At 46.7% G+C, this 18,650-nt stretch overlaps 1 protein-coding gene across 2 annotated transcripts in view; it reads left to right on the forward strand.

Annotated features, from left to right (window-relative positions):
• KIAA0930 (KIAA0930 ortholog) overlaps positions 1-18,650 on the forward strand; it is a 518,594-nt gene that overhangs the window by 102,095 nt on the left and 397,849 nt on the right. The window contains exon 2 of one of the 2 annotated variants that reach the window (XM_085652436.1): positions 2,037-2,218. The exons of the other annotated variant lie outside the window; for it this stretch is intronic. The gene's annotated coding sequence lies outside the window, so the exon portion shown is untranslated. The remainder of the gene's footprint in view (positions 1-2,036; positions 2,219-18,650) is intronic. 2 annotated transcript variants of the gene reach the window in all.

The following is an 18,650-nucleotide window of genomic DNA, read 5'->3' on the forward strand; positions in this document are numbered from 1 at the left end:
GCCTGCAAAGAAGATCAGCAGAGGGGCAGAGGCACTGCCCCTTTCTCTATACTATCTAATTATTCTGTGATTGCATGAGCTCTGGCAGAGAGCAAAAGCGGTCTTTGGCCACTCCTCCTTCTGGAATAATTTTGCTGACATAAAGTAAATACGCCCATCGCCATGGGAGGCCTCCTTCAAAGCTGTGCCTTTCAAATAACTTTATTTCCACAGTAGCGAAAATGCTCAGTTGTACTACTGTAGTTCCTTCTGTGTTGTTGCTCTTGCCAGTTCCCTTTAACAGTGGCACTGATCCCTTCCTCAGTGTCCTTCTATCCAGGAGCACATTACATTCAAACTACACAGAGAATTCCTCACAACGTTTGCACTACCAGGGCATTTCCTGCAGTAAGGTCCCTGATTACTTCCGCATCTCCATGCTGCTAAATGAGAACAAGATTCCTCCGTTCTCCTCCTTCTTTATAGGTGACGTTGTTGCTGCTTCTTAAGAACAAGCCTTTGCAGTGCAATAGGTCTCGCATTTGTTAAAGTTAGAGCTGTTGGCGTTGAAAATGACACTGGTATGTCAATGTTAGTATGCTCCCGCATTCATATTCCAAACTCCCAACGCGTCTTAATGCTTGATGGCTAGAAAGCGCTTTAAAAAATTCCAAAACAAAATATCACAGGCACAACCTAGTAATTAGTTCTGGAAAACCTACAAAGCAATAACACGGGCATTCTTATTTGTCCACGCACTATGGAACTAACATACAGTTAGGTACCATCATTATTTTGTTGAAATCGGTGCTAAATAATTCTAGAGGGCATGCACGTCTGGCATCTCCTTCATTAAATATATGCCTCTAGTGTATCTCTTGGAAGCAGTGGGCGAATACTATGCATGGCCTCATGCCAGCCACCGAGAAACACTGAGAGAGCTAATTGGCAAGCAATATTGCTATTCGTATATTTTGAAATAGAAGAACAGGCAAGGGAAGCTAAATGAAAACTCCTTTGCTATTTAAGTGTTTATTAGAGCAGTTAGTGTAAGGTGTAATTAAGATGCCAGTGCCATAGACGAAATGTTGATTACAGGCCAACCGGACCGTGTAGCAGGTGCACACAGCGTGGAGTCTGATGGCTGTGCTTTGAGGCAAGATCAAGAAAGCCACTTCCTGTTGTGCGCTTTCCTCCTCTCTTTCTCACTCCTTTCTCGTTTCTATCTCGCAGGATTGCTTGCTCTGTTTTGCATATTTATACTATCTTTCCTTCATTGGACTTTCTGTTCTATTGGGATTTAGAAACTCTCGTACAGATTTCAAGATCTCAAGTCCACAGTTGCTTTGTGTCACATTCCTGCCCAGATTTCTCAGGTCTCTGACTAGGGGCATGCTTGAGGACCCAGGCTTCCCATCCTGGCACCTTAGTACACCTCCTCAAAGTGCCAAGGACGCCAAAGTCACCTGGTCATTTGTCTGGCTTGGTGTGGTGATCAGGGCAAACCACAGGCACCTGCTCCACTTGGTGATTCTTGCTAATGATTGCGGATGTGATGGGCCATCACTTAAGAGGAAGGTGGAGTTACAGTCCGGCCAGTTGATTCCATAGAGATGGAGTCCCTACCAAGGCGGAGTGACCTATCTCCTGTCATGTAAACATACAACCCATCCCAAGTTGGCTGTTGCCATTAGGACAGACTTTAACTGTTTGTTCAATTGCGGCCACTGACACCTAAGAGATTTCTTTGTTGTTTCTGATGTGCAGATCTAAAAGGCCTAGATGCTTGAGGCCAAGTTCTTTTCAACACTGTATCCAGATGGCTTGGACGTTGTTATTCATCTCTAGATTTGTTTCACTTTTTTTCGGATTGCTTGAACTTTCATGACTGATGCTCTCTGCCTCTTTGTAAAAGGGGTGCCTGCTACTGACAGATTCTGTGTTCCATATCCTGCCTACATCACCACTGCCAGATACTTCAGGGACTTTGGGGTTGGGCTGGACTCCCTCAACAACAGAACGACCCGTAACTCATTTCTGTTTGTTGTCCCATACAGCTCCTGTTAACCTGGTCCCTGATCCCAGTCCTTCCAGAGTAGAGTACACATGCTGCATTCCTTGGGTACACTCTCCTATACTACCCTTTCTGGAATGGTGGACTACACCAGTCAGCAAGCTCTTGCTTTTTTCAAGCTCCAGCTGACATTTTGACAACATAGGAAATAGACTGCGCCTGGAGGTAGGTGGTCAAGAGATTGGAAAAGAATGAAGGGGCAGATTGGGAGGATGCAGGATAACAAGTTACACAACGATGTATGTTCTCCATCAGAACTATAGGATATCCTTTTCACCTTCATGTGCAAGAGGTAACTTAAATCACCTGAAAATCTGTTGGCTGTTTAATAAACCTTCAGATGAAACACCAACTCGCTAGAATTCAGAGATGGGAATTATTTATTATAATTAGGATATTAGCATTTTAGAATACATATTTTTTTTTACTTGAAATTACTGAATGATATATTTGACTTTTCACTGTAATATTTCCTATAAAATCGGTTTATGTTGTCAGCGTATTGAGCAGGAACTGGCCCTACGTCTGATAGAACAGGTGTTACAAACATGTGTATTAAACAGTGGTAGTTGGCATTGTGTAGTTATGGTTCAGCCACTCTTTTAATTGAACAAGCTTTTTTTTGGTGCACCTATAATTTTTGCCACCATGGACTCATTTGCACCAGATTTGCCGGCCGCTTAGTATAATCAACTATGGGGTGGCATACCAGTTTTCTGCATTCCGTGGAGAGGAGAAAAAAAGTTGAAAGTGGGTGGGTGAGTGATTAAGTTAATGAAAATTGTGAATCCTAAATTTTTTCTCAAATGTGATTGGCTGATGATGGGGATTTTTTTCACTATCTTGAAAATAAAGAGTTTTGTAAATAAATAATAAAAAAAAAAAAACACTATTTTGTATGTGGTATTTCTATAGCTTAAACTTACCCACAAGTTAATGGAGCAGTGGTGCAGGCACCATCATAGGTGCCCAACCACAGGGTAGTGCTGTGAAAATCCCTGTGCTGCGAGGTAGGCCACGTGCAGCAAGATGGGTACAGGGCCAGGCTCGGCAGCCAGCCGCTTTGGCACCCAGCCAGAGGCAGTGTGCAGCAGGACCTGACCATAGACCAAGCCTAATCGGGGTAGGCTGCCCCGGGCAGTTTGGGTGTAGGACCTGGCCGTTAGCTGTATGCAGCAGAATCCATATGGTGGCAGTGGACTGGGCGCAAGGCTTTGCCATACGCCATGCTTTGCAACCACCTATTTCTGGCATTGCTGAAGGCTAGGCTGTTTGGACAGCCCCACTGCATATGGGCAAAGGCTGTGCGAATCAGCAGTTGACTACTCACGGTGAGTACGGCTCAGTGCCTCAAAAAACAAAAGACAACATAAATTCACTGACAAAAACGCAGTTAAAGATTTGTTATGGTTAATCAAATTCAAACCCGAAACATCCCTTAAATTCTGTAGGGATCATAGGCCATAACTCATGCCATCCACCTTGCTCAATATACCACTTTGTAAATGACACAGGAAAAAGGGCACACTACCAAGAGCTGACATGGCAGGTGACATCACATATGGAATGCGTTCTGTGGATTTTAAACGATGAATGGCAAATTTCTGAGGATTTTCAGGTTAGTATTTGCTTAACCATAGCAAACCTTTAATTTTTTTTCTGTGAATTTTTATATACAGTGTTTAGTGAAACCATACCTGTCAATTAAATATCTTGTGGTAGATATTCACTTAAATTGCGGGCTAAATAGATGAGTGGTGACATTATTATAATTGTAGAATAAGCTACTTGCAATTAGTTAAGATAGGCTAGAAAACTTATGTGTAGTTATGTTGTATAAAGCTTCAACAGCTCTTTTTACATCTGTATTCAGAGGACAGCTGTTTGCTATTTTATGTGATCAACATAAAAAGTGCTTTAAGAGGTACTACTGAGAGAGGGGATTTGGCTCCACCTGCATGTTAATCCTCCCTACTGGATTTGATTGGGCAGACGTTGTGTAATTCTGTTGAAAAAGATTGCTTGTATGGCACAGATTTTATTCAATCCAGTAGGCCAGGGACAGGATGGTTTCTCCATTCCTCTGCCTAAATGCATCTATTAAAGGAGAGCTGTCACACTACTGCAGGACAAATATGCACAGGTAAGGAAAGGGCCCTGTGCATGACTTGCCAGGCCAGGCACTCCTATTAGAGATTTGGGAGAAACCTCTGCAGGCATCCAGGATCACACGAACACAAAAGAGGAGGTCCACAGCACATGTCCTGCCATAACTGGAAGACCCACTGAGCCAGTAGCACTCAGTCATGGCCCCACCATGCTGCATACAGCAGCAACAATCCTCCACCATGGGACCCATCAGTACCAAGAAAACTGGAAAAATAAAACAAATATAAAGAAACTTGTATAGACACATGGTCCAGACAATGGAAAACCTGTTTCTTTAGTGATGAGCTAAAGTGGGTGAGGAGCCTGTAGTGTTTGTCAATCCAAAAATGTGAAAGATTATGGAATTAGGTGGTATTTTCCCCGACTGCCATGGATCAACATAATAAAGAGGTTCGCCCGTGAACGAGGAGGGATTAATGACACACACCACAAAAGTGTTTGTATCTTTCATTATTGAGGAGAGCTGCCCTGTCAATCTAATGTCTCCGGGGCTGACATAACAAATGGTGACGAAGCGGGTCATGGTATGAACACCGACCGCCCATGTTGGCAGTGAAATAGACGCACCCCAGCCTCTCTCTCTCTCTCTCTCTCTCTCTCTCGAATGACACTACCTCCTGCCCGAGCAGGGTGGTACGGTTTTGACTAGCTGAATCTCCACCGAGGTATGGCCCCCAGTAAGGCTGTTGACTGTGGCACCACCTCTTCATGGCCTCATTGTCTGGGTGGTGGTGGCAGTGCCCACTCAGCTCTTGCTCTGCTCGGCACCTGACCACGCTTAGCAGTGGTGAAGCCCCGCCCGCATATGACAGCACACTGCTGTAAGGGACAGCTGCTGCCGTCAGCAGCCTCCACCCATGCCTGAAACCACGGGCTGGCACCCAGCCCCTCCCTTGCACTGGAGGAGGCAGTCCCTGCCCTGAAGGTACAGTCACCACATCATTTTTGTAACTGAACATGGTTCAAACTGCATGACCAAGCCCTCTTCAGAAATTCACTGTGAGCAGACCCCTCACATTCACGGAATGTAGGCAAATGCCCGCAGAGCAAAGTGTTTCCTGGTAGACCAGCCTAGAGACACGTTTGAGCGTCAGAGGCAGCTGTTTACAAGTGTGTCAATACAGTGGACACACCCATGGCATCCATATCAGCAGTAGAACCCCTTGTTGTGAACAGAAACCCATTGGCGCAAAGTGCAAATGGAAACTTTGGGTGAAGAGACTTGAGATGTATTTCACAGCACTCGCCTTCCACAATGGCCACAAGAGACCTCTGCTAATCCACCTAGCAGGTGAGAGAATCTACAAACTGTCTGCTGCGGAAGTCGGACCATCATTCACATATGTCATTCTAAAAGTGACCCTAACCACTCATTCGGAACCATTATCCAACCCGGATTATGAAAGATTCCTTACGTCAAGCTCGAAATGAGTCAGTGGACACTATCTATGCACGTCTCCGGGAGTTGGCCAGCATGTGCACCTTTCCAGATGAACAAGATGAGATGAGGGCCCAGTCCATGCAAGTTATGAGAACAAATCCTACATGATCTGGGGAAATCCAGTGCAGGACATCCTTTTCTTGGGGTGTTCAAAAGAACTGTCCAAAGCCTGAGCATCTCACATGGAGGCAGTGCTGCAGCAGCCTATCAAGGCAGAACCTGTTAACCAGATAGTCTGAAGCACCCAAGGAGCCAAGATAGACAAAACCAGGATGCAACCAACCCCCAAAGCATGTAGATGGTGCGCTGGATCATTCCCACATGCAAGAGTATGCCTAGCAATGAGCAAGAAGTACTCTGCATGGAACAAGCTGAACCATTATGCCAAGGTCTGCCACTCGACCCTGCTGCAGCCTGGTCCTCCAACAAAAAGGTGAACTCCTTAGACCTCCCTGCAGAAAGGCAGGATGATAAAAACATGGAGGACAATGACATGGAAGGTACCATTCGCGTGGTTCAAGCAGTCAAGAAAACTGGGCTAGTTAGGCAGCCCACTACTGTGGTAGTTAACACAGGAGCATCCATAAACATTATAGCACATCAGGAGTTGTTCAAAATGTCAGAAAACAAAACTTAGCTCTGCCCAACAAAAGTCAGGGTATAAGTGTTTGGAAACATACTGACTTTCCCCTGGCTGAAATCTTCATAATGGACATCGAAGACCATGACTGGTCAACTAAGGCAAAGATTTATGTCACCAAAGAAGGAAAGGCTTTGCTCCCGACCTACCAAACAGCTGAAGCACTCCAGTTGGTACGTTTCGCTTTTAGTGTGCATAACAACTTGTATTGACAAAATGCTGGAAGAATTACAACCTCTGTTTCAAGGCATTGGCTGTCTATGGGGAAGATGGTACAACTGCATATTGACAAGCCATTCACCCATAGCTCTAAGAAACCCTTTGGTGGCATTCCACCTTCGGCTGAAGGTGGAGGAAAAACTGCACAAGTTGTTTGGCAGCAGACATTATCAAATGAGTAGATGGACCCACGCTGTGGGTGTCATCAGTTGTGACTCTAAATCAAAACAACCCTGTGAGGTCTATTTGTGTTGTGACATGCACCTCCCGCACCTAGCTATCAAGAGAGAGCAGCATTTGACTTCAACAGTGGATGACATTTTGAGTAAAGTTTCAGGATCCCGCTGGTTCTCAAAGATTGACCTTAGGTCCTGATACCATCAAATCATTCTGGCACCAGAGCCTCATCAGCAAACCTTCACAACAAACCTAGGCTTAGGGAGGTACCAATTCCTGAACTTTGGTATAATTTTTACTGCTGAAGTATTTAAGGACCTCATAAGAGGTGGGCTTGCTGGTCTCCTGGGAGTTATCAACATCCATGATGTTATTCTGGTGCATGCCCAGACCCCGGAGGAGCATCTCACACGGCTGTGGGAAGTATCTCAAAAACTCACAAATAGTGTGTTCTTGCTTCACAAATTAAAATGTGATTTGCTAAAAGATGGGACCTGCTTCTTCGGATACTGGTTCATCATTACAGGAGTAGGCCCTGACTCAGCCAACGTACAAGTCATCAGGTCAATCCTGACCCCGACGCTCGTGACGGGGGTCCAGAGTTTTCTCGGGATGGTTAATTACTGCAGAAACTTCATTTTTTTGTTTTTGTTTTTTTTTGTTGAAAAATGTGTTTATTGTTTTGCAAATTTTACAGCTTACAGACAGGCATCAGGTCTCAATTAACATTGACCATATCATAAAATAGTAGGCAAGAACAGAGGAGCAGTACCGTGAAAGAACAAATGTTACTTACCTGTAAACTGTGGTTCTCCAGTATTGCTGTCTTTCATAGATTCACATACTTGAATATTCCCCGTCGTCGAAGTGGGAGTCCCACGGTACATAAAAAGCAATAAGTCTCATGTATATATACATACATAACTATATAAGAATAAAGACATATATAAATAAACAGTATATATATATATATATATATATTTAAAAAATAATATATCAAGTCAAAAGTACCATAGGATAACATTGACACATAAGAAAGCATTGAAAAAAGGAACCACTTTACTGACATATCCATGTCGTTTTGATAGTCCAAACTGCAGCCAATCAGGCGCAAGCACCCTCTAGAACCTTCTCCTCAGAGGCTCAGGCCCTCAGATTTTCATAGCACAAGAGTGACAAAAGAGTCTAATGAGGAGAAGAGAGCCTCTGAGGGGAGGAGGGTGGGTCGTATGTGAATCTATGAAAGACACCAATACTGGAGAACCACAGTTTACAGGTAAGTAACATGTGTTCTTCTCCAGTATTAGGGTGTCTTTCATAGATTCACATACTTGAATAGAATAGTGAGCAGTACACTGCCGCCTGAAAAAGGCCGTATCAACATTGCATGAAATACAATGACAATGCATGAAAACATACGCAACTGATAACACCCAAGGAGGAGGGAAGTAGCGGAGGCTCACCTTATTTAAAGAGATTTCGAAGAACTGCTTGGCCCACAGCAGTATCAGCTTCATTGATTGTATTCAGGCAATAGTGCTTCGTGAACGTGTGCCTGCTGGACCACGTAGCTGCCCGGCAAATCTGATGGATGGGCACACCGGCGAACAGGGCAATAGAAGAGGACAATGCTCTAGTAGAATGCGCCCTCACTCCAGAAGAAAGAGTCTTGCCAGCCTTCCGATGGCAGAAAGATATTGCTGAAGAAACCCAGCGTGCAATTGTTGGTTTTGTAACAGACTGTCCTTTACAGGTGTGCCCGTAGGCCACAAACAGCTGATCAGACTTGCGAAAGGGTGCTGTTCTGCTGATGTAGAATTTGAGACACCTCTTTAAGTCCAAAGAGTGCAGACTCTGTTCCGCTGGAGATTGCGGATGAGGGAAGAATGTCTTCAGAATTACAGGTTCATTGAGATGAAAATCGGACGGTACTTTAGGCATGAAAGCAGGGTTAGTGCGGAGAATAACGCCATCCGATTTAAATTGAAGAAAAGGAGGTTGGATAGTAAAGGCATGAATGTCACTTACTCTGCGAGAGGAAGTCAGCGCCAGCAGGAGGGCCACTTTCCATGTCAAAAATTTTAAATCCGCTGAATGGATTGGCTCAAAAGGCGCCTTCATGAGTTGAGCTAATACGATGTTAAGACGCCACGTGGGTGGAGGATGTCGAATGGGTGGAAACATCCGGAATAGACCTTTAAAGAATTGCTGTATTACTCTAGATCAGAGGTCTTCAAACTTTTGGATGCTGAGACCCCCTGTCAACATTTTGAGGCGTAAGGACCCCCTCTTGACAAAAATGTCTAAACCTGTTGACTAAATTGCGTGGGATGAAAATGTAAATAAGGTTATGTGATGCCGCGTACTTTGGGATAGCATTGCTTCATTATTTTGATATTTGTTACACACAGTAACGCTGAGGAAAGATTTCACCCAATCAGTACCCATTTATAACCAAAATACAGCAATTATCATCAGAAAGATTTCAAGTCAACCTTTGTGAAGGGCCTTCCACTCTGCAGCAATACGTGCTGCCACATTAGAAGCTCACCTGGCCCTGACCGGAAGAAGCAGGGGTCCCTTAAAACCCTGGCGGTTTTGTGTAGAGTTAAGCCTTTTACCCATGCAGCTTTCCTCTCACCCCCTCCCTTCCATCCCTCTCTCCTCTCCTAACCCCGGATCCCTCTCTCACTTTGCAGGTCATTTTCTTTCACCCCTTTTTACAACTTCTGAACTCTCCCCATTCAACCTCTCACTTCACCTTTAATCACCTCTTGCCATTCTGTCCTTTCACTGCCCTCATCTCTAACAGTCTCTCACATTTATCTCATGGCCTCTCTGGCCCTGTCACCTCCCGTGCCCCTCAGCACTTCTCATTCACCTCGTCTCTTCATTCAAATTTTTGTCTATTTGTATCTTACACCTCTCCAGTCCCCCCATTCCTCTTTCACATCTCCCCTTTGTTCTAACAGAAGCCCTCACCTTTGGATCACACTCACTTCTTGCGTGTCCACACTTCTCTTCGGCAATTCACATTTCTCCTCATCCCTGACCTCTTCAATCAAATTCTCTCACTCCCTTGCTGTCCTCTCTCATTTTGGGTGCGGATGCAAGTTCAGAATGGGATGAATGAATGTATGATTACTGATGGGCTTGTTTGAGTGAGTTGCATATTGAGTAGTGAGGGGGACAGGTGAGTGAAGTGTCACATGAGTGCAGGATGAGTAGTGTACTCGTGTGACTGCAGGTTGAGGTATAGTGTGAGCAGGACAAGTGCATTTTGAGAGCAGAGTGATCACTGTGAGTGCAAGGTGAGCGGGTGAATGGTGCAAGTGCATGGTGATCAGTGTGAGTGCATTGTGATCGCTGTGAGTGCAAGGTGAGCGGGTGAATGGTGCAAGTGCATGGTGATCAGTGTGAGTGCATTGTGATCACTGTGAGTGCAGGGTGAGTGTGACAATGAAGGGCGAGAATGAGGAATGAGTTGTCTGAATGCAGGGTGCATTCCCAGACCCATGAAGTAACTCAGCATGTTATTGACGGGGCGTAGACTTTAAGATCTAAGTTAAACTATTGCGGCATTAATCGGGGATCGAGGGTGAAGGAAATAAATAATGTGCTGATCCTGCAACAAACTTCCAGTCCTATGGTTAGGGTTGCCAGCAGATTATTTTGGTGGCCCAGTCGGTACAAAAAAAAAACAGTCACCTAAAGCGGTATTTTCAGCGCTTATCTGTGCATACTTCCCAGGGCCGGCTTTAGTGCTGGTGGTGCCCTGTGCGACCATGTTTGTTGGTGCCCCCCACAATGACCACCCCCACCACGGATTCTCTCACTAGCACCCTTTAACAGTGACCAAGTCTCCATAACCCCACACTCTCAGATGAATTGAATTAGTTATATAGTGCCACTCATACCAGTGTAGGGTGTCCGAGCACTTTGCATCACACACACATTACACAGAGACAATCAATCATAAGTGTGTAAATCAGAGTATAGGAAATGTTACATAAGCCAAAGGACTAAAAGTATAGGAGTCACATGTCATCCATACTGGTAGGCAGTATAGTTCAAGAGTGCTTGGTGTGGAGAAGCACAAACTCAGAGTCGAAAAAGAAACAGCATAGTTGGGAGTTTCCTTTAATAATAAGAATTGATTTCTAGCCAAATTAACCCTTTTTGCAACATTAATCAATGGTCTAATAAGGTATTCTTTGTAGTGTGCATGCAGTTCTAGGATGAAAGTTAATAGCTCACTATTCTATATTAGGACTTTAAGTTATAAATTGCAAGTAACAAAAGGATGTCTCTTTTGAAAGCAGTAACCTGCTGATCTCTTCACATCATACGCACTCTGTAATCTACTTGGTACACGTTCTTTGCAGCAGGCATATTAACCCTCTGCACTAACATCACCCAAGTCAAAACCTCAACTATACAACATTCTGATCTCTCTCCAGGAAGATAATTAATCACACAAGTTATCTTGACATTTATGTGAGGCCTGGTAATTGCTGGGGAAAGAAACGCTGCAGCAGGTGCTTCAAAAGCACAATAAACTTTCACTCACGGCGCCCCCAGGAAGCCAACTTTGTATTCCTTTCCATGAAATGCATTCTCACACTACGGCAGTGAATGTAAAATCCAAATGTAAGGAATAGGCACAGTGGGAACCCAGGGGGTACTGGAACCAGCAAAAAAACCTAAGCCTCTGTAAGCAGTTTACAAAGGCATGTTAAATGGTCTTTAAAGACCTGTGAAAAACACAGGGGTGCTGGAGATAGGAATCCAGACACTGCCCAGCTGAGCCCCCAGCAGCTCAAGTTTCACCGCAGCAGCCCGGGCTGAGACACAGGACGGGGGAAGGGGGGGGGGGGGGCTGAAGCCCTTGGGCCTGGGCAGAAGTGTGACTGGGAAGGCGCGACCCCCTTTGCATCACTCCACGGCCCCCCTGGGGGTCGCGCCCCACAGTTTGAAGACCCCTGCTCTAGATGAATAGAGAGAGGACGAACCGTCCTGACGAAAGCGAGATATTGCCGCTAGAAAGACTTTCAAGGTGGAGTGAGACAATCCTGACTGCGCCAAATGCAGGAAGAAAGGCAGAATCTGTGCCGGGGAGGCATGAACTGGATGGATGTGAGCCGACGCACACCAGTGACAAAAACGTTTCCATTTTAGTTTGGAGGTCTTCACTGTGGAAGGCGCCCGCGCCCTAGCCAAAACTTCTCTGCAGGCCAGTGGAATGTTCAAGTGAGCAAATTCAAGGTGCTCAGGTTCCAAGCAGACAATTTGAGTGAACTGGAATTCGGATGGCAAATCCGACCGTCGTTCATCGGTAAAAGGTCCGGCCTCGGGTGGAGAAGGATGGGCTCGCATTGGGAGAGGAGCAGCAACTCCGAGAACCATGCCTGCCGAGGCCACCGTGGAGCAATCAGAATAATGTGGCATGGTTGTCTCCGCATCTTCCACAACACCCGAGGAATCCGAGGGATCAGCGGAAAAGCGTAGGCAAACATCTTGCACCAATTCATCGAAAGGGCATTTCTGCACGAACCTCTGTGGGGAAGCCAGCTTGTGTAGGACTGGCATTTGCTGTTCTGTGGGGTTGCAAAGAGATCGAGGTTCGGGCGACCCCAAAGGCCGAAGACAAAGTCCAGAGTCGGCTGATGCAATTCCCACTCGTGGTTCGATGACGTTGACTGACTGAGTGCATCTGCGAGGACATTGGAAATGCCGGGCAGGTGGACTGCAATAAGCGTAATCCGATGGAGTATGGCCCAATCCCAGATATTCTGTGCCAGCTGGGACAGCAGCGGAGATTTTGTCCTGCCCTGCTTGTTCAGGTAGTGCATGCTGGTGGTGTTTTCCGTCTGAATGAGGACTGACTCCCCTTGAAGCTGTAGCCGAAAGGATTTGAGCGCAAGGAAAATTGCCTTCAGCTCCAGCCTGTTGATGTGCCAGGAACGCTGAACCAGTGTCCAGTTGCCTTTGACGGACAGATCTTGAAGATGTCCGCCCCACCCTTCCAGGGATGCATCTGTGGTAAGAATGAGATCCGGGGCTGTCGCCAGAAAGGACGTTCGGCTGCGATGTTGCAAGGGCGAGTCCACCAAAGCATAGCTTGAGCCATTCGAGCGGTCACAACAATCTGGTCGTTGAAAGAACCAGAGACCTGACGCCATTGCTTGTCCAATTCCTCCTGAATAGGACGACTCTTCAGTCTGCAATGTGGGATCAAACAAATGCATGAGGACGCCATCCCCAGAAAAGACTTCAATATGCGGACTGAAACGGACTGCTTTGAACTGATGGAAGTTGCAAGCTGGAGAATCCGTGTTTGCCGATCTGCAGAGGCGAAAGCCATGGCCATGGTCGTATTGATGGTAGCGCCGAGGAAAGTTTTGCACAGAGCTGGCGTGAGGTGAGACTTCTGTATGTTGACCGACAGGCCCAAAGAATGAAACAGAGTCTGACAGAACTGAGTGTCGAGGGATGCTTGGTGAGAAGACTGGGACTTGATGAGACAATCATCTAAATATGGAAATATTTGGATGCCTCTCAATCTCAGATGGGCTACCACTGGGGCAAGGACCTTTGTGAATACTCGAGGAGCTGAACGAAGCCCGAAGGGCAGAACCTTGAATTGAAAATCCCTGTGGCCTACACGGAAACGTAGGTATTTCCTGTGGCATGGTAAAATCGGCACATGGAAGTAGGCGTCTTGAAGATCGATTGTTGTCATGAATTCGCCCTGAGAGAGGAACTGAAGAATGTCCTTCAGCGTGAGCATGCGGAATGACTGGTCCTTTATAAACTTGTTGAGAGACCTCAGATCGAGAATGGGGCGCCACTCCCCCGATTTCTTTAATATGAGGAAAAAACGGGAATAAAACCCTAGACCCTTCTGTGATTTTGGAACCACTTCGATGGCCCCTTTCCTGAGCATAATGTGGATCTGATGGAAAAGTTCCTTTAGATGAGCGGGAGGAGGACCGGATGGAGGGGTTTTTTGAGGAATCTTTACAAATTCCAAGGCATGGCCCTTTGAAACAATGTCCAACACCCAACGGTCCGATGTGATTGAGGACCAATTTGAAAAGAATTGGGAGATCCGTCCTCCAACTGGGGAAGGGAAGAAACTGTGAGGTGGGGAACTTAAGTGTAGACAGTCATTGTTTCTTGGAGGAGTTTTACTCTATAATTTGACTTGCCTCTATAGGATTTACCAGTCTGTTGTCTGTAAGACTGTTAAGTCTGAGAGGAAAAACGTTGGTGCCCTTGGTTGTAGGAGCGGTACTGATTGGAATTCCCACGAAAGGAAGATGTGGTGCCGCGTCCGCGTGCACCCCGAAAAGGCTGCTTTCGAAACTGGAGCGTGCCGAGAGAACGAGCCGTCTCCCTATCCTTTTTGATTGTTTGTAGGGCGTCCTCCACATGCTGTCCAAACAAGGATTCCCCATCAAAGGGCATATCCAGGATCTTAGCCTGGACCTCTTGGCGGAAAGAAGTGGAACGAAGCCAGCCCTGCCTTCGTAAAACAGCCGCTCCAGCGAGCTGTCTAAATCCAGTGGAGGCGATGTCGACAGAACAATCAATGATTTCCGAGGAAGCTCTCTCACCCTCTTGTAAGATCTTTATAGCGTCCGCTCTAGAGGGTTCTGGAATAAGTTTAACAAAAGCTTCCATGACCGACCACATTTGTCGATCGTAACGGCCCAGGATGGCCAGAGAATTAGCCGCTCTTACTGTTGTAAGAGAACTTCTTGCCGACGGCATCTAGACGTCGACGTCCCGGTCAGGTGGAGACGAAAGAGGAGACGAGGGATTCTTCGAGGGTGATGACTGAGTCCGGCTTAGGTTGGGACACCAAGCAAGCTGGAGAAGAATCCAGGGCCTTGTACTTCTTTTCTAATCGCAGAAGAACCGCAGGGATTGAGTTAGGGGTCTTCATTAACTTAATTCCCTCGTTCTAAACAAAGTCAATGATGGGAACCGCCCGAACTTGTCTTTGTGGTTGCGATTTGAAATCGTACAGAAAGCAATCTTCTTCCCTAACAGCCATGGGAAGATGAAATCTTTGAGCTGCTCTTTCCATTAGCTGATGGAAGCCAGAAATATCGACAGGCGGTGAATTTACTGGCGACCTTGGAGGCGAAGAAGGTGAATTTATCTGATAGTCATCCTATTCCGTCATGGTATCATCATCATCATCTTGGAGCTCTCCGTCCTCCGTTTCCTGGAGACCCTCACCAACACTCTCTGTAGAGGGATGCAATGGAGGTGCGGATGGTGTGGGCTCCAATGGCGCCGCAGTAGGCGGAAAGGTTGAAGGTGCATCACGTGGAGAACCATGAGATAAGGATGGAAAGCGACGATTATAATCTTCCAACATAAATTGGAGGTTGGATATGAGCGACAAAGGAAGTTGCGCCATAGGAACCTGCGCAGGAGGATCTTCTTCCTGCTCCTGATTGTAGTGATCATGCGAATCATCATCATCATCATCATCCTCAAAATCTTGGCATTTAATGAAGAGTTCAGATGGACTGCGAGCAGCCCGGAATGTAGGCTGAACGTCCTCATCAGATCCAGAATCATCCTCGTCACCAGAGGGAAATAACTGATGAGGTGGCTGAGTGGCCGGTGGTATCAGAATGGAGTCCCGCACAGTATGACGACGCTGTAACAAAGATTCGTCAACCGGATTGGGTGCTGGCGTAGACAGTGGTACCAGAGGCAAAGATGCAAAATTTGACACCATCGTCGACGAGGCCACCGTCAACGAGGCCACCGTCAACGAGGCCACTGTCGACGAAGCCGCCGTCGACGAAGTCACCGTCGACGAGGTCAGCGACGACGAAGCTGCCATCGACGACGAGGCTGCCGTCGACGACGAGGCTGCCGTCGACGAAGTTCTAATCGTTGTCAGCGTCTACTTCTTCTTCTTTTTCACCATCTTAGACGAAGATTTAGACGTCGACGGGACAACAGCCTTCTGAGTCGACGACGAAGATATCGGGATTGTCGACGAGACAGCCTTCAAGGATACACATACCACCGTCGACGGAGAGTACGTCGACGAAGTCGTCGTCGACGACATAGCAAATCTGCTTGAAACCGTCGTCGCCGTCGTCGAGGCTGAAGAAGTAGGAGATCTCGTCGATGGAGGGACCGTCGACGGGTCCGTCGACGGTTTTTAACGTTTTTGACTAGAAACATACCCTGAAGGAGTCACAGACGCCTGAGAGTAAGATCTCGGGGGCGTTGGCGTAGTAGCAGAAGCACTTGAACTGCAGAAACTCCCACAAGTTGAAGTTTTTTCTTTTTCAAAAAGGGAGAAGGCAAGTCCTGAACACTACTGCGCTTGGAGGAGACTCCGGTGCGAGCAGAAGCCACACTTTCCACCTCAGAAAGAGGATTATCTGTATCCTTCAGTTTTTGAAGCCACAACAAGAGGCGACCTTCCCTGTCCTTTAGCGTCTTCTGTGAGAAAGTTCTACAAATCTTACAGTTGGCCACCTTATGGTCAGGGTAAAGGCAGTAAATACATTTTTCATGAGGATCCTCAGAAAAAAGTCTTAACTTGCCACAAGAGGCACAGGGACGAAAAAGAGACTTCTTACTTGAAGACATGATGTAGCAAATTCAAACCAGAGACATAAACTGAGCAGAGCTCAGGGAGACTCCCTTCACACGACGTGCGGTAGAAAATCTGAGGGCCTGAGCCTCTGAGGAGAAGGTTCTAGAGGGTGCTTGCGCCTGATTGGCTGCAGTTTGGACTATAAAAACGACATGGATATGTCAGTAAAGTGGTTCCTTTTTTCAATGCTTTCTTATGTGTCAATGTTATCCTATGGTACTTTTGAATTGATATATTATTTTTGAAATATATATATATATATATACTGTTTATTTATATATGTCTTTAGTCTTATATAGTTATGTATGTATATATACATGAGACATATTGCTTTTTATGTACCGTGGTACTCCCACTTCGACGACGGGGAATATTCAAGTCTGTGAATCTATGAAAGACACCCTAATACTGGAGAACATGGGGACCTCTCTTCTGACATTCAATGGTGTCAGTGACCAAGTGGTGATAATACGAACCCCAATACGATACACAATATCATGTTTTGGTATGATAGGTCCAGTGGTATAGTGCACAGGGTCTACGCAAATTCGTCAGGATACTTGCGTGTACAGATAATAAAAGAGAACATAAACAGTGAGGCAGAACGTCAAGAACCCCCAGTAACCAAGAACAGCAGCAGAGTCCGACATGCCAACGTATATTTCACATTATTTCCCAAGCCCTTCCGCCCCCCCAGCACCCCTCGAGTGGGCAGTCCCACATAGAAAACCCAGTATTGCTCACCCTGGGCCACAGGCATTACGCAGCTGACTACTTGGCAGGCAAATGAACCTCATACACCTACTCAGCAAACTCGGGGAACACCCCTCCCCCCTGAGCAGTGTGTCTCTCCGCCGTGTCCCCCTCAATCCGTGTCAAGGCCTGCAGGAGCCCTTCCCACTGTGTCGTGATAGGCGTCCTCCGAAGTCCCAGTGTTTCCTCTCTCAGGAGAGCTATGCCTTCCGCCTTGGCCCATGCCTGGAGTGAAAACCACCATGCCCGTGTGTGTGGTGGATCTGTTGCCTTCCAGTGTTTAGTGAGTAGCCGTTTAGCCACCACCAACCCCAAGTCTAGGAAGCGGGAGGTGACTTTCATAGCTGGCGTTCTGCGGAATAGGTGTAGTAGGTAGACGGGCCACTTAAATGGTATGGTACGGCCTGTACATATATGCAGCGCCTCGTGGACTGACTCCCAATATGGGCGCATATTGTGGCAACTCCACAGCATATGTATCAGCCCAGCTCCTAACTCCGCGCAGCGGGGGCAAGCCGCATCTATGCGATGGAAGTATCTATTAATCATTTCGGTTGTGAGGTATGCCCTGTGAAGTATAAACAGCTGTATCTGGCGGAACCGCATGTTGCGGGGTTTGCGTGTTGGGCTCTGTAGCATCTTGCCCCATTCCCTATCGTCCATTGGCCTCTCCAGGTCTATCTCCAATTTGCGGCGGAGCGGGTCTAGGCTGATCGGAGGGAGGCCGCAAACCACCGGATCAAGTGCCTTCCCCGCCCCATCACATGTAGATACTGTATAGTGAGGTGTTGGCCTGGTTCCACCTCCATGTCCCCCCATCTAGCAGTCATTGTTGCAACCAGGGAACGGTGTCTAAGGAATTGCCCAGGTGGCAGGCCTGCATTACTGCAGAAACTTCATAACGAGTTTGACCACCCTGAAAGGCCCCCTTTAAGACCTCACTAAGGCTTCCACTTCAGGTGTGTGGGGTGAAGAGAAGGAAAATTATTTCAAAGATACGAAGATCGTCTTGTCAGAAAGCACAACACTAGCCTATTTCGATCCCCGCAATGACTCAGAACTGTCAGTGGACGCTAGCCCCATGGAGCTAGGAGAAATCTTCACTCCGAACCAAGGGTGCGGAGAGTGGGCACCAGTGTCCTATGTGAGCTGTGACCTAACCCCCAGCAAAGAGCGCTACTCCCACACCGAGAACGCTTTCATTCATCCTGTAAAGTGTGGAAGTGATGGAGGGGATTATGATATGGGTGGTGCTGATTGGTGATGTTTCCAGGTTGTAGATATGGTTTGGTCATGGGTCTGTTGGGGCCCCTGAGTGGATGGTCCGCATGATTGCTGCTGTTTTGTTTCTGGTGAGGGTTGTCTATTCTGTCAGGTGAGCGTCGGGGTTGGTTGTGAGTAGGTTAGTGATGTGTTCTCTGCGGTTGGTTTGTTGTGCAAAGTTGCTGTAGATACTTGCGATTTTACTGTGGAACAAGTTAGACAGATTGTCGCAGAGTTGTTGGGAGGCAGCAATTTTGTTGACAGTGACTATAGGGGAGGTGAGATCCGTGATGAT

The sequence above is a fragment of the Triturus cristatus genome, chromosome 4_1 (genome assembly GCF_964204655.1).
Source record: "Triturus cristatus chromosome 4_1, aTriCri1.1, whole genome shotgun sequence".
NCBI lineage: Eukaryota > Metazoa > Chordata > Amphibia > Caudata > Salamandridae > Triturus > Triturus cristatus.